We start from the raw sequence: 19499 nt of genomic DNA on the forward strand, positions 1-19499 counted from the left end.
TTGTGTCAGTTTGTACTGATCTTTTGAAGTTTCTGTTAATTATTCATACCCCTAATTTCTTATTACACACTAATAAGCCATTATCTTCATATAGCATAATTTTCTACCAGTATTCACCAATTTTGCTCTTAGTTCTTTGCAATGAATATTTTATTGTAAATTGCATCATTGTTTGTATCTTTTATTTGCGTGGCAAATAAACCCTGTAATAAGATTTCTAGGTCCAAGGAAATAGTGTAGTCACTTTTTTGCATAGTTCAAATTTGCAATTCAGAAAGGTTGGACCACTTCACAACATCATTCCAAAGCATTTACAACCTCACATTTATTATTTCCATCTTTCATCATCTTTCTTAATTTTCTTGATTTACCTCAAAGTGGTTTTTTAAATTGTATTTCTCTTACTCTCAATGACTTGGAGTCTGTCTTCTTATGTTCAAGTCCTTTGAATATTTATCTATTGGGGAAATAGATTCTATTTGGTATCATATTTGCATCAATTTTCTTTTGTATGGACTTTCAATTCAATAAATATTTATTAATAGAGTATTATGTGTAGATATTGTCTACAATAAAATACAAATAGATATTGTTGTTGAATAAAATACAAATTTTCTTATTCATGGAGCTTAGAGGGAGATTTAACATCTACTAAAATAATTAAAATATAAAGTAATAGATATTAAATATATCTAAGAAAAATGTCAAATGATGTGAAACTTCCTTGAGAAGGCAGCATTTAAGTTTAGCTAATGCAATGCGATTTAACTGTTTCCTTTTCACAAGATGGGGGAGGAAGACAGAAAATACACTTTGACTGAAATAGCTAGAATAGCTGATAATTCTGTTAAGTGCAACTACTAATATTGTAATTCAACTAAATCCTGATTTAATCTATATTTGTTTTTCTTCCTGATAACTGTATTCATAGGTACCATTTGTCTGTTTTAACTGGGGCAATTTGAAAGGGTTCCCCAAAACTCCACAGAACCTAATCATCTTGGGTTTCTCTGAGTTCATCTATAAAATTCTGAGCTGGTGAGAACATAAATAGGATGCTTCACTTTTCAGAACCAAAAACAATACTAAGAATGAAGTAGCAGTGAGATGATCAGAGTTCATGCAACTTCAATATTCTCTATCCACTAGATCAATTTGTATTATCAATAATACCACCACTACCATCCCCTCCCCCCATTAAAACAATTTGTATTGTGAGGTTCTACTTCTGAGCATTAAAGTCTCATAATGAATCACTAATGTGTAGATTTTAAGGAATTATTAGAACCATTCAGCAGGTGAAGTGTGGTGTATAGGTCATGAACAGGGCTTTGCCTATACTCCTTTGAAGTTTAGATCAGCCACCCCCCTGTTTTATTGCCTTCTGCCAAATTCCAACATATTCTCCTTTTTTTCTCAATGCCTTTGAACCTGGTCCCAGTTTTTTGCTTTATTTCATTCTGTTCCATCAATCTTAATATTCAGTTTCCCCATCCATGGCTTTCCTAACACCAGCCATCTAGCTCCTCAAGTCCTGTGGACCCCATCTCTCCTCAACCAGCCATCTCAGCTCTCACAGTACATGAAAACACTACAGTTCTGAACTCTGAAATGCCTATCTCTGAAAACAATCTCTCCCATCTCTATATATTGACAAATGCTATCTCTCATGCTATCTCCCTTCCTTTTTCAGTCTCTTTGAACACCTCTCAACCTGCTGATTTACAGCCTTTTCTGGGTCCAAACATAAATTTTCCCAGATTTCTATCTCATATTTAATCTATATCATAGTTTTCCTATCCATGTTCCACCCTCTTTTTCTGTGGAAAATAATATGAAAAAGAGTAGATTTGAACTTATAAAGGAAAACTACTAAAACTGGATATTTCTGAAAGTACACAATGAGCATCTTGGGAAGTAGCAAGCATTAAAATACTTGCTGCTTAATTGATATTCAATTAAAATTCACTAGGATAAGCCATTGAGTGCATCGATGCTGTGAAATCCCAATTTGCAGAAATTAGGTTTCAGGTCTTAGAAATTATCTAGCTTAACCCTTTTATTTTAAAGAGGAAGCAATTTAGATCCAGAAAAGTAACTTATCTAAAAATCAAACAGTTAGATAATAACAGAGTTGTGACTAAAATTCAACTTGCTTGACCTTTAGTCTAATACTTTTTTGCCCATTTTTTAAAGAAAGCAATAGCAATATATATCTTATGTTAAGCATAATAATTTCTCAAAACTTTACATACTTGTAAATTACTGGTTTCTTTAGAATCACATATCAGTAAGCAAGAAATTAAGACTCCTGCATATCTTAAGCTAATGCTAATTAAAAACTTAGGAGGACAATTAACAGGATGCTGGGAGACTATCCTGCCAGGAAAAAACAACAAGAGATCAGTTAGTATTGTACCAGGATGATAGTCTTTAAAGAACACTTTAGGAATAGTCTGGGGCAGAGATATTCTGCAACTTTCATAGTTAGGCCACAAAGTAGATTTATAATTTTCCCTATTCTCTGTTTTTGCTTAGAAGATCAACTCCTTTCCCAGGTCAGTGTGGTTATTAGCATAATGACTTACACTTAAAGGTTTAGAAGTAAGATCTTAGAGAATAAAACTTAAAAATATCTAACCTATATTTTTCTCTCATTTTATTTTAACTTTATGTTTTTAAGGGGTTTTTTTAGGTTTTTTGCAAGGCAAATGGGATTAAGTGGCTTGCCCAAGGCCACACAGCTAGGTAATTATAAAGTGTCTGTGATCAGATTTGAACCCAGGTACACCGAGTGCAAGGCCAATGCTTTATCCACTATGCCACCTAGCTGCCCCTGTTTTTAAGGTTTTTACAGTTTTAAGGTTCACAGTTTTGGGTGGTTTTGAGGGGGTTTTTTTTACAGTCTTAGGATCAGCATTTATCATTTAGGTGCAGACTCCCAAAGATTAATAAAAACTTCTTTAAAATAAACATTTTATTTTTGTATAACTATAAGAGATGTAGATGAGCAAAACAGTTTGATTTTTGAGTAGGTGAGTCACCCACTGAAGTGAGGGACCTAATGAGAATATCCATACAAATTATTCCCCCCCTCCCTTCTTGTGTTGGGTACTTTTCTTGCAACCTATCCCACTCAGAAGTAAAGTTTTCTCAGAGAAAGCTTCCAAGGCAAACAACTGCCACCACTCCACTGATTATTTTTCCCTTTGACTATCTGCTCAAATGTTGTCAGGAATGTTTGGCCCCAAGAACTGTTTTTCTTCTATGTCAAATAAACTTCCATTTCTCTTAATGTTTGACTCCTAAATACACCATTTGTATATCATGTCTGGTAATACTAAGTTGGATATTAAAGAAATAAATCCCAATACGTTAGAGATCCTCACTTCAAATTTTCCTTCGATTTACCTAATCTCCTCTAAACATTAACACAAAGTACAAAGAACAGGGACAATATAGTTATCTTTTTATGTAGTCACCCAAAATAGCAAAAATTTCCAAAATTACTGTTAAAGATAGAGACAGTCTATGCCTAACCTTGTCAACTACAATTAGTCAATCAAATATTTATTATTCACCTACTACATGCCAGCTACTATGCTAAGTCAATGAAAGTCAGCAGTTCAAAGACAATCAGATACCGTCATAGTTATGAGCACAAATGATGCTAACGATCCAACAGTGCTATTCCCACAGCTTCCAAAAAACCAAAGGTTTTGAGTTCCAGATGGAGTATGGTTGCAGAGCTAAGTAGAACAATTCAAAGACAAGTTAGTTATAACGCATTATCAAAAAATTATAACTATACCAACATTCCCTTCGCTATAATGATGCACATGTCATGCCATCATGTACTTGATGTCATGATCTTCTTCAAATATGAAGGACAACTACAAAGAAAGATAAAAGATACTCCCTGATTTCATGAAGCTCACAATTTTAAAAGTATTTATAGCTTTTTCAAAAGTTAAAAAGAGAACGATGGGGAGAGAGGTCACCCATAATAGATGAAATCTAGATGAAATCTAGAGAAGTATTGCTGGTTAGAAAATGACATAATTCTGCCCTGGGAGTCCTCCTTAAATAATGAAATGCTTATTGAGCTCTTGAGGAGTTCATTACTGTCCCTCCTTCCCATCAAAGGGAGGAAAGGATATCAGGGGGAGTAGAGAAGATATTGAATTTCAGGATTGATGTGATCTTGCAGGATGCTGAGATTCTGGAAAGCACTGTTGAAACTTAAGGAATGCAGTTGAATGGGAAATGATAGGAGATAGGGAAAGGAGAGTATGACTAGTTATCTCCCTCCAGATGGGTACAAGAAGAGAGAAGATTAAAAAATGTCAATGGCAACAAAGATGCTCCCTCCTAAAAAGCACTGGAGAAAATTTACAATGGGAGTCTTGCCAATGAGTACAAAATACCCTCAGATAAGATCAACACTAACAGGACCCAGTCTACCTATACCTTTGATTTGAACCACTCAATAGGATCCTAAGCTAGATAGGGGAACTTAAGGCTTTTTGGTGCCCGTTCCACCTCTCCCCACTTTTCCTACAATGGAAAGTCTCTTCTCTTTAGTCATGTACTCTATACTTGCTTCTTGCTCCCACAATTTCCCTTAATCCTCAAGGTCAGGGCAAAACTATCTTGGGGAAGCAGAGTTGAGAGGTTGCTGGGAAAACTGCCCAAATCATCAGGCATCTATGTCCTATTCCCAATCTCCTTGGCAATGCACGTAGGAAGTCTGGCCAAGACAGATGCCTTTTATTTTTACATCCCATTTTAGTCATTCCTATATCTGTGACCCATGCTCAGAAATTGAACTCCCTTTTGTAATAAAAATAGTCAAGCAATTGACTAATATAATGACTCCATCTGTCAATGTAAGCAATATTCTGCATTGTCTTCCTATTATGTCTCTACCAAAATGAGCAAAATATGTTTCATTATTTGTTGTCTGAAATCACTATTGCTTTTTCTATTTATTCATCATTTTAGTTATCTTCATATACATTGTTTTTGACACTGTCTTTATTATTAAAACAGCTTCTTGTGAGTTTTTCTGACCTATTGTTCTATGGTTTTTGTGTTCTATAGTTTTTTCTCCAAGATGATCTCTCAGGCCTCTTCCAGGTTGTATGATTCTGTGATTAAATCTGTAAACCTAATAATTATCAATAGTTGGCTTTTGTGATCAAAGCCTTTATAATTAGACTTCTAGGGGGTTGATATGTCAGGAATCTTGTTTTGAACAACTTCAAATAAGTTGCAAAAGATTTGGTTTTCTTTTTTAAACGATGCTATTTTCGGTCTTTGAAGTCTTGCTTCACTGCATTTTGTATTGCTCATAGAATGAATGAACTTTTTATTACAACAGAGACTTAGTTCAGTACAAACTGCAGATGTCTGCAGATCCAAATATGGAAAATAGTTTCAAATGCTCTCCCTGCAACTATCCCACGCCACCTAGTGTCCATAGAATTGTCATGCTTAATCCTAAACATCATTTAAAATGGTGTAGTGGGAAAAAAAGACTGAATTTGGACATAGAGATTCAGATCTTGCCTCCCTTAACAGGGAATGACTTCATTTTAATCAATCATGACTCAGTTTCCTCATCTGAAAAATGAAAGGTAATCCAGGGGGAAGATACTAGCAAAAGAAAGGAAGGCCTCGTGCAGAGGATGGGAATTGAATTGAGTCTTGAAGAATATCAATGTAGTCAAGAGGATATATAACTATAAGCTATTTTTGTTACTACCACAAGATGATTTTTGGTAACAAAATAATCTCAATAAGAAACACAGGGGTACCTCAATGTATGGTCCCTTCTTTAGAAGAAATTACAACCCAAACAGACTATAACATCATCACATATGTTTTCCTGTATATGGACTCACACAGAGACTCATAAGTCACACTTTATATCTTTCTCTAAGTCATTATGGTATGCCATGTCAGCACTCATTCTTTTTATGTTATCACTCATTTTCCCTAGATGACTATGCTTCTTAGTTTGCCAATTACATATTTTCCTATACAATATGCTTTATACAATTTCTCGTGCCTAGATCATCCTTGAAATGATGATGATGTGATGCCATGACAAGTATATGAATTGGATTTGAGTGAGGTGTGCTAAGTTATCAGCATCGCTTTCTCCTCCAGTGGCCAGATAGGAATCAAGACAACTGGAGATGACTCTAAGTGCAAGGCAATCAGGATTAAGTGACTCGTCCAATGTCACACAAGTAGTCTGTGGCAAGTGTCTGAGTCTGAATTTGAACTCCCATCTTCCTGTCTCCAAAACCATTGCTCTATCCACTATGCCATGTAGCTGCCCCAATGAAATAGGCTACAACCTACTTACGTGTACTACACATCTCTCTCTTGCCTCTTGGGTCAAATACAACTTTGATTTTTCCAAGATTGTCCTGTTATGAGATTTTTAAACCAAAAAGTTTATCTGGGAGAACATCTAGTTTAAAATGTCAGAGAGGTGTCAGAGAGCACCTGAAGATCATCAAGAGCTCTGAACACTTACTCAAATATCTCTTCTCTCCTTCTCCACTTCAATTCTAGACCAATTTATTGTACATATGCAGTATCTGATACCAGAAAGGTATATCTATACATTAATTGAACAGGATAATTATGCAACTGCATATCAGAGACTGGACAGTTTATTTTTCATCATTTGGTTCTTTCTTCATATATTAGGCAAGTCTTTTGAGTAATCATAGATCTCATTCAGGAGGCCATGTTCTAGGGTTTTTAATACAATAGTTACAATGTTATCTGAAGATAAGAGCATCAGGAGAACGTCACAATTTGTAGGAAAACAGAATCGGTAAAAATTTATTAAGTGACTTCTATGTGCTAAACACCAGGGACATAAAGGTGTAGGATAGTCCTTATTGTTAAAGAATTCACAATCTGGGGCACCTAGGTGGCACAGTGGATTGAGCACTGGCCTGGAAGTCAGGAGGACCTGAGTTCAAATCCAGAACTCCAAATCCAGAACTCAGACACTTAATATTTGTCTAGCTGTGTGACCTTGGGCAAATCATTTAATCCCATTGCCTTAAATAAATAAAAAAAATTTTAAAAGAATTCACAATCTAATAGGGGAAAGATATCACAGGAGCTGAAAAGCAGGAGGAAGGGGAAGTTTCCAAGGACAGGAACATGCATTCAGGGTGGGAAATGTTGATTTCATTTTACAGAATGATGAATTTCTGATGATGTTAAAGTCCAGGAACATACCCAAATGAGAAATGATGAGAAGTCCCTGGTTGACATCCCTGAATAGTTCACCTCCCACTCTCTCCAATAATAGGTAAGGAGGGGTCCCAGAGGCAGGGGTAGTTTCCAAGTAGACTTCATCTTGAAGTATGAAGTTTCTGCAGATGTGGAAGTCTAGGAAAATAGATAAGTAGGAAATAATGGGAATCTCTCTTCCATTTGTATCCTGTTTAAGAAATGTTTCATAATCATGGTAAACATCATTTGTAAGTGTACATCTCCCTGTTTTTATTCCTTGCTTAATGTTTTTTTAGTTGTTTGGGGTTTTTTTTTGCAAGGCAAATGGGGTTAAGCGGCTTGCCCAAGGCCACACATGTCTGAGGCCAGATTTGAACTCTTTTACTCCTGACTCATGGGCAGTTGCTCTATCCACTGTGCCACCTAGCTGCCTTTCCTTGCTTAATATTAATGATCTTTGAGGGTTGTATTTGTTAAGGAATCTTATTTTATTTTCATATAGGCAAGAAACATTCCTTGGTGGAGATAGAATTTTGCTCAACTAAATTGTCTTAATTTGTTTTGCAGATGAAAAACAATATAGATGAAAAACAATATATATATATATATATATATATATATATACACACACACACACACACACAACAGGATTTAATATTCTTGCCTCTTTGAGTATCTTTCAGTCAGCTAAATGTGAAGAGAGGAAAGGGAAATATAGATGACTGTAAAAAATGATTTATAGAAACTATTTGCTCTTTTCTATTATTGTCACCAAAGAAATATTTGTGGTGGCAAAGAACTGGAAATTGAGTGAATGTCCATCAACTGGGGAATGGCTTAATAAACTGTGGTATATGTATGTGATGGAACACTATTGTTCTTTTAGAAACCAGGAGGGATGGGAATTCAGGAAAGCCTGTAAGGATTTGCATGAACTGATGCTGAGCAAAATGAGCAGAACCAGAAGAACACTGTATACCCTAACAGTAACATGGGGTGATCAGCCTTAATGGACTTGCTCATAACCAACATGACAACAATCAGGCACAATTTGGGGACATCTGTGACAGAGAATGCCATCTGTAGCTTGAGAAAGAACTGTGAAGTTTGAACAAAGACCAAAAACTATTACCTTTAATTTTTTTAAAAATGTCATCTAATGTCATATAATTCTGCTGTATCTCATACTTTATGTTTCTTCCTTAAGGATATGATTTCTCTCTTATCACATTCAACTTATATCAATGTATACCATGGAAACAATATAAAGACTAACAAAAACTGCCTTCTGGGGGTGGGGGGAGGGAAGCAAGATTAGAGAAAAAAATTGTAAAATTCAAAATAAATAAAATCTTTCTAAAAACTAAAATTAAAAAAGCTTAACCCATGCAGGGGAAAGTCGCACATGTTCAAAAATATTTATAGCTTCTTTTTGTAGTGGCAAAGAATTAGAAATTGAGGGGATGCCCATCAATTGGGGAATGGCTGAATAAATTGCAGCACTACTGTTCTATAAAGAAACATAAGTGGTCAGACTTTGGAGAAGTTTGCAAAGAATTACATGAACTTATGCTGAACAAAGGGAGTGGAACCAAGAGAACACTGTATACATTAACAGCAACAACATTGTGAGTTGATCAACTATGATGGATGCAGCTCCTCTCAGCAGATTAAAAAGATTTGGGAGACCTGTTATAAGGACAATGCCAGCCACATCCAGAAGAGGGATAAAAACACAAAATCTGAATTATATTCACTTTTTTAATAAGTCCTCATATTTTTCCTTGTTATCTCATGGTTTTCTTTCTTTTGCCTTAGCTCTAATTCCTCTTAAACAAAATGACTAATATGTATATATGTTAAACACAAATATAGAAGTATAACTTTTACTAGATCATTTGCCATGAAGGGGAGGGGTGAGGGAAGGTGGGGGAGAAAATATACAATTTATAAATTTTTAAATTTAGCCCATGTAAAGCAGTTGCCAAAATGCAGATGCTAAAAATCCCCAAAGCTACCATACTCAATACATTTCATCTATTTTCTCACCCAAGAAACATGGCAGACAAGAATAATGTGCTAGAAATGAAATTCATTGATAAAACACCTAAGAAGAGGATGTAGAAAAGTTTAAGTATCATTTTATTTTTAAAAAAGTATTGGAACTATCTGTCAAATTTTGGCATCACATCAAACTAATCTTTATCATCCCATATTTGTAGTTGAAAATAAAAAACACATTTTTGATTATTTTTAATAACTCTCTAGGCAATTAAGTGGCACAGGGTTAAATCACTTGACATGGAATAGGAAGGACCTGATTTCTGAATCCTGCCTCAGATACTTACTATCTGTGTGACCCTGGGCAAGTCACATAACCACTCTCACCTTTTGGGACCTCATCTGCAAAATAGAGATAATATTAGTATCCACTCCACAGGGTTGTTGTGAGAATAAAGTGAGATAATATTTGTAAAGCACTTCCCAAATTTTAAAGAGTTATGTATGTGCTAGATATTATTAGTAATATTGCTACCGTCAATGAAAAAGGAATCACTACATGTTTAGTCTAAAATCTCAATGTGTGTTTATGTGAGAAAAAAAGAAATGATTCTTAAGAAAGTTAGGAAGAGCAGTTGTGCCAAACCAAGTATTAAAGAAAAAATTATACTAGAGGTCACAGAATTTTAAAGTATTGAGTGGTTATTTTATATCTCACAGAAGAAAAACTATAAATATATCTTTAAAACTGTAGACAATATTACTACCTCCCAAAAAAAGGTAATTCAGAGGATTTCAATAGCTATCAAACCATGTTCTTACTTTCTCATATTTGTAAAATCTACATGAAAATCTTCTATAGACTCATTTACTATCATATTAAAGAAAAAAACAAACTAATTGAAAACATACTAATATTGTCATTAAACTTCTGACCAGCTTATTTTTTCCTTTAGGTTATATGGATTATAAGACTAAGAAAGGGTTGAACAGACAAAATTCAGTTAAGGAGTACTTTAAAAGGACTAGTAGAAAAAAATATGTATTTTGGCAACTGAGTATTCTGCACTGTCCAAAAAATATCTGAGAAAAAATTTTACACATGAATGAAATGGCTACAAAATCAACCATGTGTTTTATGGAACACAGATTGTAACTAAGTTCAAATATTCAAATATCTTTTCCTGTTTTTAGTGAAGGAGTACAGACTTGTGAACTTCATTGGTATGGGGAACTTCTGATTAGAAAACTCCCTGGACCAATGTAGGTCAACACCTGCTGGACAATTTCCAGTCATTTAGAGTTCCTTGGGTCACTGAGTGATTAAGTGGTTTGTCCAGAGTCACTTGATCATTGTGTGTCAGGGACAGGACTCTGCCAAGTGAATTAATAAGATTGAGGGGATTTTATTCTTTCCTCTATTATCTGCCATCATCTTATAGCCTGGAATGTAGTTCTGCCACTTAAGAAAAATTGTGTCCTCTAAGACACTATTCATAGGTAGTTATCACCAAATAAAAGATAGTAAACAACTACATAAACTAACCAGGTAACTGAGAGAGTATGTGTTTGTACAAAATCCATGTGATTTTTAATCCAGACTTAATTAAAATACACCTTAAAATAAAAATACAGTTATTTTTATACAAACATATAGTTGCAAAGAAATTACCTTATAATAATGTTCTCTATTATCAATCTTGTTCAATATAACTTTTGCTTTCTCTCATCTATGGTCCTTTGACTAAATACATCAATTATCAGTTGTTATCTTCTAGCTATTTGGAGGAGACCTATAATAATGCATTCTAACCACCCCCCTTGTTCCCTCTAGAACAATTCAACAAGCATTTATTAAATGTCAACAATGGGTCAGGTATTGGGAATACAAAGACAAAAAGGAAACAGTTCCTTCCCTTAATGAGTTAACATTTACCTGAAAAACAATATATTTAAAGCTAAATAAATATAAAGCATTTCTAAAAGTAAATACAAAGTAATTTCATTGAGAGCAGCTATTTTAGTCGAGGAATATACTGAACGCAAGTGTAGGATCAAGATCTGAAGATTGAATAATGAATAATATTTTTTTTTAATTCTGGTACTAAATACAAATATTTAGGAAAGTTATAAACTGAAGGATATAGCTATCCAAGTTCCCATGTGTAGATCACAATCACAATCTGCATGGGAATTAAAAGTATTTAAATCAGAAAAGTTCTGTACCCCAAAACAGGACTTAATACATTTAGCCGATCTCTGTCCCAGGTTCCCAATTGCCAGAGGTATTACGTGACTGTGTAAGCTGTTTAGCCTCTGATGGGCCCAAGGTCTGGGCAAAAGAAATAATTCTTAAGAAAGAAGTCCTAGTAACATTGGGAACTGAAAAAAAATACTCCTTTAAGGAAGTGATCCTTGAATTGATCCTTGAAGGGAACAGGAGACTTCAAGAAGCAAAGAAAAGTGCAATAATAGACCTTTGAAATAGATGTAGAAATAGACTAGTCACACAACAGGATTGAGGATGTAGCATTCTGTTACTAAAATGATAAGATATTCTTGATTTGGAATTGGAGATATAAAGAAAATGAAAAAACAAGAAATTCATATTCTTCTTGGGGTAGGGGTATTGGACAAATAGCAGATGGTAAAGAAATTCTTGGATGTCATCTTTTGAAGAAAGGGGGTATACTTAACTGTGAGAATCACAAAGTCTTCCCACAGAAGGCAGCATATGGGCTCTCCTTTGAAGAAAGCTAGGAATTCTAAGGAACAAAGATAAAGAGTGAGGGTATTCCAGGCAGAGATGAAAACTTGTACAAAGGCAGGGAAGTGTTAGATAGATGACTGCTACAGAAACAGAAAAGTAGTTGAGTTTGGCTAGAATGAAGAGTTCATAAAGGAAAATAATGTGCAATAAGTCTGTAACAATGAGCTACAGGCACATTGGGAAGGATCTTTAATGCCAGACTGAAGAGTATGTATTTTTAATCAAGCAGCAAAGAGGAAGCCATTGAGAATTCTTTTGAGAAGAGTGCATTAGACCTGTATTTTGACACAGTATAAGAAATGTAGAAGATGTAGAAAAGATGTTTAATGGTGAGAGAGGGGGAAGAGTGAAAGCCAGGACTCCAGTTTTGCAGCAGTGCAGATTTCAATTATAACAATTCCAGAGAAAAAGATGAATACAGGAATTCTCCCACCTCTTGCAATACCCTTCCCACCTTATCCATAAAGCCCTGGAATCTTAGATTATGTGGTTAAGATAGGATAAAAAATTTTCCTATTTAGCTTGGGGAAAATACCAGCAGGGCCTCCTATAATCCTTATGATTCCAGGGTTCATTATTCTTCATACAACATTCCTAGAATCCTGCCAACTTCTTGTTATTTCAGAGCTGTCCTAAATTTACCAGGTTATAGTTTGGCAAATGTACAACATACACTACTGAAAAGTGGAGAAGAAGAAGAGTACCATGAAGATGATAATCAATAGGTGCATCTGACCAGAATTCTATGTAGGACCATAATGATAATTGTTGAAAATAAGAAATATTGCCAGTTAAAGGACCCCTATCTCCTATCATTTCTTTGGATTATTTATTTGAACTAAAAATCCTCTCATCTTACAGATGAGGAAACTAAAGTGCAAAAAAGTTAAATTACTTCCCCCTGTGATCACAAGGCAGTAAATATGAAAGTTAGAATTATGTCTACATTCTCTCATTTTGAAATCTATTGTTCATTCCAATTGACTTCAATCAGCCAAAAAAATGAATGAGGAAGCATTTACAGTTCAAGGTGATGGTGGTGATTTGACTTGCCTGTCACCTATTTTCTTATCTCTCCCACAGGATTCCCTGTGGCTTCAGTTGACCTGGTTTGCCCAACCTATTTGAAAAGTCTGTCACAATTATTACCCCCAAGTTCTCAAAATGAGCTGAAATCATGTTATAAAAATCATCCTGAAAATATCCAGTAAGGCATTTTGATACAAAAGACTCCCTACATCATCTGGTGCACAAGTTGTGTGACTACTTAAAGACAGAAGTTCTTAACTTTGGGGGGGTGGGTATGGACCTCTTTGTCAGTCTGGTAAAGGCTATGAACCCATTCTCAGAATGATACTTTTTGTCTACATTCATAATTGAAGGAAAATCTAATATTCAATTAGAGGCTAATGAAAAGGAAGATGCAATATTTTTCCCACCTCAGTTCATGGACTCACTAACATTCCTCGGGGGCCATGACCCTCAGGTTAAGAATCTATGCTGTGTGACCTTGGGCAAGTCACTTAGTCCCATTGCCTTGCAAAAAAAACTAAAAAAAAAAAAAAGAATCCATACACAAGGATTTCTTCTTTCTAAATTCAGACTCTGAGATGACTGCTTGGTTTCTTTGTCCTCTATCATATTCGTTATTTATGATCTTGTTCAATGATTATATTTTGTCTTTTGCTTAAAATATCAAATCTATTGTACTACCAGTGAGGAATCTGGAGTGATAAGTTGTTTATATATGAATAAGCCAAAGAGAGATTGATAAACATTTACCAGTTTAGCTCTGCATGAGACTAGACAACAAATCTGTGCTGGGAGTCCAGCCATAGAGGATCTGGCATGTAAATGGGAAGGATGCAAATGGCAAGAATAAGATTTATGGTTTCATTCTTGGCTTCACCAAATATCCTGTATAACATTCTGTCCTATATGCTTCCTAAGCCTGGATTTTGCAATTCCAATTTGATTTCCTTTTATTCTGATCAGGATAGCTATTCAATATAAATTATATATTTGTGTGTGTGTGTATGTGGTGTGTGTGTGTGTGTGTGTGTGTGTGTGTGTGTGTGTGTACAGACCTGCTTCTTTAGGTCCCCCTTAAAGACTTATGAAATACTACCCTAACTTCAACCCCTCCTGCAAAGATAAAATCCCCTAGAGGGGAAAAAAACCTAAGAATTCTGAGAAGTCAATTAACTCTCCCTTCAGGTGAATCCACCTTCCCTGTAGATCTCTACAATCTTACCACCTAATCAGAAGAGCTATCTGCAAAAATAAAGAACTTTGGGATTCTTTAAAGACAGCCACCATTCAACTCCATAGACCCTCTCTTGCTTACATATGTACTCCATCCACCTGATTCATAATACAAATCTTATTATTCTTCTCATTTATATCCTTCCCATTTACATGCCAGATCCTCTATGACTGGACTCCCAGTACAGATTTGCTGTCTAGTCCCATATAGAGTTAAGCTGGTAAATGTTTACCATTCTCTCTCTCTAAAAAAAAAGGAAAAAAGATAGAAAAATGTACAAATAATATTTAACTTTATTTGGTCAAGACAATCAATTGATTTATAGTGTTTGCCATGTGTTGAGGTATAAATACACATGTTGAAAATTTACTAACCAACTTGGACAAGTAGTTTAAAGCTAGCTCAGAAAACCATTACTCCCAAGGTTCCAAGTTATACTATGCTCACTTCAGTCAATTGACTTCCAAACTAAGTACCTGTTCTAATGTATTCTAAGACCAATACTCGTTATTCCACATCAAATTTTATATTTCTAATATTCGCTTTCTGTCTTCTTTTTGTTTCCCTCTGTAAAGTTCAGTAGACCTGGAAATGCACTGAAATTCTTTTCTCATTCCATTCAATCCTATTGTCTCTTTTTTTGGTTACTAAGTCTTATTTCCATTTTATTATATATATATATATGTGTGTGTGTGTATGTGTGTGTGTGTGTGTTTATTTTTGTTTGTTTGCATTTTGTCTTGCCCATTTAATTGGTAACCCTTTGAACTAGGGAATTGTCTTTTGTTTTGCCTTTGAATATCCAGTGCTTTATATCCCCAGGTGCTTCATGAATTTTTATTCACTGATTTCCCTTTTATTTTTAAAATAAAATTTCAATAAGCATTTATTAAGACACTGTACTATGTGCTGTTAATTTTTTTTAATATTCCATGCAATCAAAGAACTTAAATTCTACTGGGAAGAAACAATGAATATAAAATGGGAAGAATACAAATATAGATATACTGATATAACATATACAAAGTAAATGTGATGTAATAAGATTTGGACAGACCCAGGACAAGTGCCTTAGGGCATCTCCATTTCAGATCATCCCTTCCTACACAAAATAAATACAAAAGTAAATTCATAGAGTAGCTAAAAGTGAGTGAATCTTAAAAGGTCTCAGATAGTCTTAGGACTTGGATTGAATCTTAAAGGGAACTAGGAATGCCAAGAGATTGTGGTGAGGAAGGAAGTATTCTAAGTATGGAGGAAGGTCAATTCTAAGTTGCTGGGTCAGAAGATCGTCTATTGTATATGAGAATAATTCAGTAGACCAGTTTTGCTGGAACAGTCTATGTGGGGTGGAGTGGCATAAAATTCATACAAAATATAATGTGGAGCTATATTTTGAAGAATATAAATGCAAAACAATAAGAAACCACTGTCACTTTTGGACCCAGGGAGTAACATGGTTAGACTCCTGGACAGGTACATACTTCTTGCCCTTTTTTATCACTCCTCTTTTCATTTTCATTTTCCCTGTTCCCTAATATACCTTTTTCCCAATATTCAATTGACATCTAGCTTAATATATATTGTTTATGTTTTTTATGTTTTATGGAGAGAAGCCAAACAATTACCTACACAGTATCCTCTTGTGAACTACTTGTCACTGTGGTTTATGCCTTTTGTGGTTTAACAAAATAAATAATTATTCAAAGTACTATGGGGAATTGACTCTGGAATCAAAAGATACAGGATCAAACCCTTCTGCCACTTACTAATGATGTGACCTTGGGCAAGTCTCTTAATCTCTCAGAGACTTAATTCTCATCTACTAAGTAAAAGGATGGATCTATATGATCTCTAAGGTCTCTTCCAGTTCTACATCTATGATTATAGATGTTGTAACTTAACTATTTTTTGGCACCTGACAATTTCAAAATATACATCATCTTCAATCTCATTTTAACCTCTTATTTATTCTTAGTCTTCACAGCATTTTTTCAGTCCTATAATAGATCTTCATAGGAACAGTTGGGGGGAAAAATGAAATTGATAATACTAAATTATTCTATCTATTCACCTGTAAATTGAATCTCAGATATGAATAGTATTATGACCAACAGGTAAAGGGTAGTCAGAAAAGTAAATGGAAATCATCATAGAGTATAACTACTCTGTTAACTAAGGAGAAAATAAATAGTCTTGCCTAAAATGGGAGTTCTGTTAAATGTTCAACATGTACCATTAAACAGATCATACCCTTTTTTCTGCCTTTAGGTTTCTAATGAGATGGAAAAGTCTATTTGGCAATGATGCTTAGTTGAGCAGATAAACATTAATTGAAATCATCATAATCAGTGGAAAGTCAGAATATTGAAGGAAAGGGAAGTAGAGCAAGCCAAAATGGGGAAAATGGTGACTTTCCAAAGTAATTAGAAAAAACAACAAAACACAATTGAATGTTTATGATAATAATGACCAAATTTGGTCCCACGGGCAGACAACAATGGGTGCGGAATTGTGTTTATACTATCAGATATAATGGATAAATCAAGCAGTTTTACTGAACTCTTCTTCATATTATTTTTACCTTTTGCTACAAAGGAAATCTTGTTGGAATAGTGGAGGGAAAGAAGGGTGTGTTCAGAAATGTGATTTAAAAACAAGCAATTTTTTTTTTTATTTTTGCAAGGCAGTGGGATTGAGTAACTTGCCCAGGCTCACACAGCTAAGCAAATATTAAATGTCTGAGGTCACATTTGAACTCCAAGACTGTTGCTCTATCTACTGTGCCACCTAGCGGCCCCCAACAATAATTTTTTAAGGTTATAATGTCATGTTAAGCCCTCAAAAGACAAGAGGTGAAGTTCAGAAGTGTATAGCTTAGTTTATTCAATAATTTTAGTGGAAAAAAATGCCCAAACATTTACATGTAAGCATAATCAATATACAATGAAACTGGAAACTGGTTTAAAGCAGGATGAATTCCATTTTTACATGCTACCCTTGAAGTACAATCTATAAATATCAGCTGTTCAGATCACACTGAACTAGTACTGGAAACTTATTCTATAATACGCTGTTATCTTATAAAAATGATCACCTAACAAGGTTTAATGTGAGTAATGCACTAGCATATTTTTCTGACTCCTCTTTTTTGCACTCACTCAAATGCTACACAGTTAAAATAACAATCACGAGAAATAGATTTCAAATCCACTATCAACAGAAACTAGCACTATTCATAAAGATGATGCATTTTAAAATAACACAGAGAAGGCAAGTAGCCACAATGAAGGGAACAGAGAATCTTACTGACCAGAACATGCTGTCTCTTGGCATTGTTGGTTTCTATGGTGACTTTTGAGTTCTAGGTACCTCCTACTGATGTAGCATGATGTGCAAAAGAAGCACAGCATATGTCAAGACAACCTAGGAGATGAGTTAGGGCACAGTTGTACAAGAGTCTTTTCAAAAAACAACATTTTTTTGCCAAGTTAAATTTTGTGAGAGCTGTAACTACAAGCCAATTGTATCCTCTTCAAATAATACAGCAATCAGTTTTTATTTTCATGTTGAATTAGGAAGCAATTTTTTCTGTGTAATAGGCCTAATTTATTTGGAACATGAACCTGTTTTAAAAAAAGTGGAATTCTATTTAAATTGCATTCAGTTTGAACAAACATCCTGCTACTGCCATATTAGGATGTAGCTTCATTTAAAGGATTTGCAAATATACTAGCAATAACCAAAGTAGCAACAAGGTGAAGTAATAGACAGTCTACTGGTTTCAGGGTCAGGAAGACCTACTACTGACTCTAGCTATATGACCAAGGGCCAATAACTTTAATTATTCCATGTCATAGGAAACTCTCTAAGACTATAACTCAGAGTTAGAAATGAATTGTTCCTCTGTATCACTTGAAGTCATAAGTTTGTGGAGGTGGGGGTGGTGGCATATTTAGCCAGAATGACCACATTTTTTAGGCCTACAGTAATTGGACAATAGTGATGCTATTCTTCTATGTCCAAAATCTGGTGTCAAACATTGACAAAATACTTTTTCCCAGAGTTTTTACTTTCATAGGATCACAGATCTGAAGAAACTCCTTTTAGTTAGCTAAATGACCCAAAACTATTTTATTTCTCTCTAGTATTAATGATAAACTACCTGGAGCCCCTGAGTCAGAACTAGACAGAAAAATAGTGATAAGGAGGCAATCCAGGGAAATGAGAACTGACATGCACTGAGCCTGGTACAGTTAAGAGCAAAGTTAGGTAATAATAAATTTTGGTCTCTAGATGGTATTTCACCTTAGAAGGAGGTATCTGGTGGAGTGTCTCAAGGATCTGTGCTTATTCCTATGCTGTTTAATAATTTTACCAAAAATCTGGAAAAAGGCATAAAAATTATCAAATTTTCAGATAATCTAAACCTTGTAGGGATAACTAACACAGTGAATGAAAGAATTCAAAAACATCTTGGCCAGCTAGAGCACTTGGTCATTTCTAATTAAGATGAATTTTTAAGATACATTGTAAAGTCCTACAGATAATTCCAGATATTAATCACACAAGCCCAACATAGCTTAGAAGGCAGTTTGTTTGATTTCTTAGCAAACTTCAAACTCAATGGGAGACAACAGAGTGATACGGCAGCCATGAAAACAAATTCAATCTTGGGCAGACATGAGAGACAAATTTCCAAAAATAAGAAGAGGATAGTTTACCCTGACCTGATCACACTACGTCAGGAATATTATAATCAGTTCTGCACACTTTATTTTAGGAAGGAAAATGTCCAAATAGAGAACATCCAAAGGAGGATAACCAGGATGGGGAAGGATCTTAAGCTGGATTTCATCCCATATAAGGATCAGTAAAAGGAATTATGAATTGTTAACCTCTAAGGTAGGGGAGGCCGGGAAGGGGGGAGGCGGAGGAAGGAAGATTGTGAAAACTTACAGACCTGCTGCACCAAAAACCTGAAGCTTAGGAAAGTGCTCCCTCAATACTAGAAATATAGCTCCACTTTAGCATAGAGTTAAATGTTAAGAAATAGATTGGAAAATGAATAAACAGCATAAAAAAAAAAAAGACCTTGACTATAAAAAGTTACTATGGTACAAGAGAAAATCAAAATATAAACTCAGAAGAAGAAAACAAAGAGAAAGAACTAATGAAGTCTGAATGCATATC

The sequence above is a fragment of the Macrotis lagotis genome, chromosome 1, assembly GCF_037893015.1.
Source record: "Macrotis lagotis isolate mMagLag1 chromosome 1, bilby.v1.9.chrom.fasta, whole genome shotgun sequence".
Classification (NCBI taxonomy): Eukaryota; Metazoa; Chordata; class Mammalia; order Peramelemorphia; family Peramelidae; genus Macrotis; species Macrotis lagotis.